The sequence below is a fragment of the Orcinus orca genome, chromosome 1, assembly GCF_937001465.1.
Source record: "Orcinus orca chromosome 1, mOrcOrc1.1, whole genome shotgun sequence".
Classification (NCBI taxonomy): domain Eukaryota; kingdom Metazoa; phylum Chordata; class Mammalia; order Artiodactyla; family Delphinidae; genus Orcinus; species Orcinus orca.
Window position 1 is genome coordinate 151,920,352 of NC_064559.1, and position 5,098 is coordinate 151,925,449.

The 5,098-nt window shown below is 40.6% G+C and overlaps 1 pseudogene; it reads left to right on the plus strand.

Moving 5' to 3' along the window:
- Positions 1-325: 325 nt before the first annotated feature.
- On the plus strand, positions 326-4,696 carry LOC101287002 (histone H2A.V-like; annotated as a pseudogene).
- Positions 4,697-5,098: the final 402 nt, after the last annotated feature.

The window sequence follows — 5,098 nt, forward strand, 5'->3', positions numbered from 1 at the left end:
CTATAATCTTACTCTTCTATTCATTGCCTAAAATTGAGAAAGAGTGGAGGAGAATCACCACATGGCCTCATGATTCTTTTAAGTTGCATTTTCGAAGTCCAAACCATTTACAAATTAAATTCATTCTAAGAAAAACTATTTTGACTTGTAGAATATAGAGCAAATGATGATCCAGGACTCTTTAGCCTAGGTTTTAAGAAGGTCTGGCAGCTTCTGCTTTATGCTCTTTGGACCCTAAGCTGGTGTGAAAGAAGTTAAGTAATTAGAGAGAGAGGACCTGTGGAGTGGCCCTGAAGGATGCAATGCAATGTGGAACACAGGCCACATGAAGAAGCACAAGTGCCAGAGATGTGAGTGAAGAAGCCCTTCTCAATCTTCCAGTCCCCAGCCAGTCTAGGCATTGCAGCTGAGGGACTTCATGGAGCTGAAACAAACCATCCCCATTCTGCCCTCTCCAACATGAGAAATATTTAAATGGTTGCTGTTTTGAAGCTACTCCACCTCTTTCACTTCCACATCAAAGTCTCACACTGGTACATATAATTGCTGAAGTCTATGTCACATGCCTGTGGTAACTGTAAGGATGTCCACTGATCTCCATCCTGACTCCTCCATTAGGGGGCTGGGAAATAACATGAAAGTTTCTCTCGTATATGAAAAGATAATGGCACCCATGAATAAGACAGATGGATACTACACATACCTAACAGTCATAATGTGGAAATGTGACCAACTAACCCTGGATCATGGAGAGCAGGGACTTTAACTGATGAATTAAGAAAGAACTGCAAAGAATCTAGCAGATGCATAGCAGTCACAATGTGTTAAATAAATGACAGAATTATGAAATGCTGATCACATTTTGCATATCTTTCATTTCAACAGATATTAATATCTGTTTCATGGTGGGAAAAGGGTTTCGTATATAGTTTTTCTTTTTGATGACTATCATAATGTGGGGATGGGGGAAGCAGAAGTAGTAACAGCTTCTGAGGACTAGTAATGAAATTGTTTAAGTGTAAATGGACATAGAATAGTTAAAATAGCCTAATTAAAGACTCACAGACATAAAGAACAGACTTGTGGCTGCCAAGGGGGAAGGGGGTTTGGGAAGGAATAGACTGGGGGTTTGGGATTAGCAGATGCAAACTATTATATAGAGAATGGATAAACAACAAGGTCCTACTATATAGCAGAGGGAACTATATTCAATATCCTGTAACAAACCACAATGGAAAAGAATATGAAAAAGAATATATACATATATATACACATATATGTCACTTTGTTGTACACCAGAAAGTAACACAACATTGTAAATCAACTATACTTCAATAAAAAATAAATTAAAATATATATATAACCTAGTTAAGTTATTGAATTTCAAGGACAAAGAAATAATACTTCAGTCACTCAAGAAGAAAACATATGTGATAGTTAATTTTATATGTCATATTGACTGGGCTACAAGGTACCCAGCCATTTGGTCAAATATTATTCTGGGTGTGGCTGTGAGAGTATTTCTGCGTGAGATTAACATTTGAATTGGTAGACTGAGTAAAGCAGACTGTCCTCTCTAATGTCGCTTAGACCTCATCTAATCAACTGAAGACTTGAACAGAACAAAAAAACTGAGTAAAAAGGAAATTTACCTGCCTAACTGATTGAGCTGGGACATCAATCTTTCACCCTCAGACTAGAACTTGCACCAATTGGCTCTCCTGGTTTTCAGGCCTTTGGACTCAGACTGAAACTACACTGCCAGCTCTCTTGGGTTGCCAGTTTGCCAACTGCAGACCTTGGGACCTCTCAGCCTCCATAAGCACAATATATATATATATATCCTATTGGTTGTTTCTCTGGAGATCCCTGGCTAATACAAGTCACCTACAAGGAAAAATAAATCAAGCTAACCTCAGACAGCTCCACGATATTCAGTGCTAAAAAATAATAGAGCAAGTTTCTGAAGGAAAGAAACCCAATGTCTACAGAATCTTAACTCAAGAAGTTCATACATTGCCAAATTGTACTTCAAACATAAAAGTAATAAATATCTTCACATATGCAAGATCTCAGGAACACATATCTATAAGCCTTTTTCAGACAGAAAAATCTACTTGACAGTGAAATCCAACCAATCAAGAGATGAATCAACATAAAGATTTTCTTAAATAGAGAAGCTGTGGTGAAACAAGTGATAGCAAGACTTGTGGTTACAGAACAGCGCTTAAATGTCATAAACTTGAAAACATGAAAATGACAACTTACCTAAAAAATTAGCAGGAGGAAGAAGGGATGGGAGTAAACATAAAAGCACAAACTATTTTCATTTATCATAATAGCAAAGTAATAGATAACATTAAAAAAATACATCATGAAAAAAATGGCGGGCTTCCCTGGTGGCGCAGTGGTTGGGAGTCCGCCTGCCGATGCAGGGGACGCGGGTTCGTGCCCCCGTCCGGGAGGATCCCACGTGCCGCGGAGCGGCTGGGCCCGTGAGCCATGGCCGCTGGGCCTGCGTGTCCGGAGCCTGTGCTCCGCAATGGGAGAGGCCACAGCAGTGAGAGGCCCGCATACTGAAAAAAAAAAAAAAAAAATGGCTCCAAAGACTTCACTTTTTTCATAATCTTTTGTTGTTAACCTTAAAAGGATACTTTACAAAGTAATATCTCTTTTCATGGATAAACAGTCACTTAAATTTAGCAGTTCTTTCCATTTCACCCATTTCTTTTTCTTCCTTTAAAATTATGTGAATTTAATGTCAACTTAAATTTAAAATGTTTAATATAAAAAGCAGTAGATGTAATCTTATTATTAAAAATTATTTCTCTCTAATGTCTATATGGAAATGTACATTGGAAAATACTAGAAAACTTTTTTTATATTTCTGAGAAAAACTAAGAACATTACATTCCACCAAAATGTTTTTCACATTTAAATAGCAACAAACATTCTCAAGCATGAAAGAACCCAGGGAATATAACAAACTTGAGACTTTTCTGGGGAAAAAATGTATGCTTTAAATTGTGCCAATAAAATTAAACCAATAAAGAAATGAATGGATAATTCAAATTATTTGTATTTTTTTATTTTTTTTTATTTTATTTTTTTGCAGTACGTAGGCCTCTCACTGTTGTGGCCTCTCCCATTGCAGAGCATAGGCTCAGCGAGCCCGCTCCACGGCATGTGGGATCTTCCCTGACTGGGGCACAAACCCATGTCCCCTGCATCGGCAGGCAGACTCTCAACCACTGCGCCACCAGGGAAGCCCAATTATTTGTATTTTAATATAGTGAGAGCTGAAACCATCTTCATCCACACAGCTTACTGTCTATGTTCACACGACTTTATTATTCCACTGTCCTCATCAATATAACTTTACTATTCCAGGAAACTCTTGCCCAGGAAGATAAAAATAACATTTTTGTTCATTCCAAGAATTCTACAAAAGATTCATAAACTCTTCAATAAAAAACAGAAATAACAGTTTACGCCCCCAGACTCTGGACCCATCACCTCAAAATCCACAAATTTTAAACTATTAGACTATGATTCTTACCCAATTCTAATCAAGCCACTACACTGGAAGTCCAGGCTTAAACAGGACTCCAAGACTCTCATAAATATCCCAACTTTGTCCTCCTCCCTCTAAGATGCTAAGACACTGTCAATTCAGTGTTTCTCCTTACTGTGGTAAGAATAAATGCGGCTTTGTCTTCTCAGTGAGTTGTTTGGGTGGTATTCTAGGGTAGCCAGCGTTCAACAAAAATCATGACTAGAAAAGAAAAAACAACACAAATCAAGGCAAGAAAGTAACGATAAGAAAATCCAAGCATACCTTAGAAACTAAGGATAGGAAGGAGGAGAGATGGGGTGCATAAAAGCTGGAGACGAATAAGACCAAAATTCCTTAACAAAGGTCTGAGGTGGGTTCCACTTCCTTAAAAACAGGGTCTTGAAGAGAGCTGTTGCATTCCTTCCTGGGAGGCCGAGTGAACAAAGCCCAATCTAACAGCTTTGCTTCCGTCTTAAGCAGTGTTCGTCAAGTGTGGCTCACGGACTGCCCACCTCAGAATCATCTGGAGTGTGTAACAGCAATGCTTTCCCCCAGACCCTACTAGCATCTCTACAAGGAGGCCTTGGAACTGGCATATTTAGTACGCTCTGCGCATTAATAAACCTCACACCGAATTAGAGAATCCCTGAGCTAAAGGGTGCAACTCTCATATCTAAATTACCCTTTCCAGGGGCCCCAGTGGCGGCTGCGGTCTGTGCAGCGGCGGCAGGGAGGGGTGTGGGGAGGGGCGGTGGCGTTGGGATCGAGGTCGGGAGCGGCGGAGACGAAGCTGGGCAGGACAGCGGGAAGGCCAAGGCTAAGGCAGTGTCTACTCACAGAGAGCTGGGCTACAGTTTCCCGTGGGCTGCATCCACAGACATTTTAAGACTCGCACCACGAGCCACAAGGAAGAGCGGCTGCCACTGTGGTAGTGCCCGGGCCGTACTTCTCCAGTAGCTGGAGCCAGCTGGGGACGCTTCCGAGGATCTCGAAGTTACGCGGATCACTCCGTGCCACGTGCAGCGTGCGATCCGCGGTGACGAGAGGTTGGACTCCCTTATCAAGGCTACCATAGCTGGGGATGGTGTGATCCCTCACATCCGCAACTCTCTGATTAAGGGACAGCAGAGAACTGCTTAGATAGTTATTTTAACTGACATTCTTCCTCCACCGTCATTGTACTGTAACTGGGGCAGAAGAAAAATAATGGGGCTATGTGGAATTTTTAAAACAGTTAAGTGGAAAAGCATAGAAAGTTGCTTCAGACTTGCTAAAAGAAGCATTTGTAGGTTCCTAGACTCGAAGTTTGATAAAAGTAGCTTTTGGGGGACTTCCCTGGTGGTCCAGTGGTTGAGACTTGGCCTTCAAGGCAGGGGGTGCAGGTTCCATCCCTGTTGGGGGAGCTAAGATCCCACACGCCTTGTGGCCAAAAAAAAAAAAAAAAAAAAAAAGACATAAAACAGAAGCAATATTATAACAAATTCAATAAAGATTTTAAAAATGTCCACATCCAAAAAATCTTTTTTAAAAAAGTACCTTTTC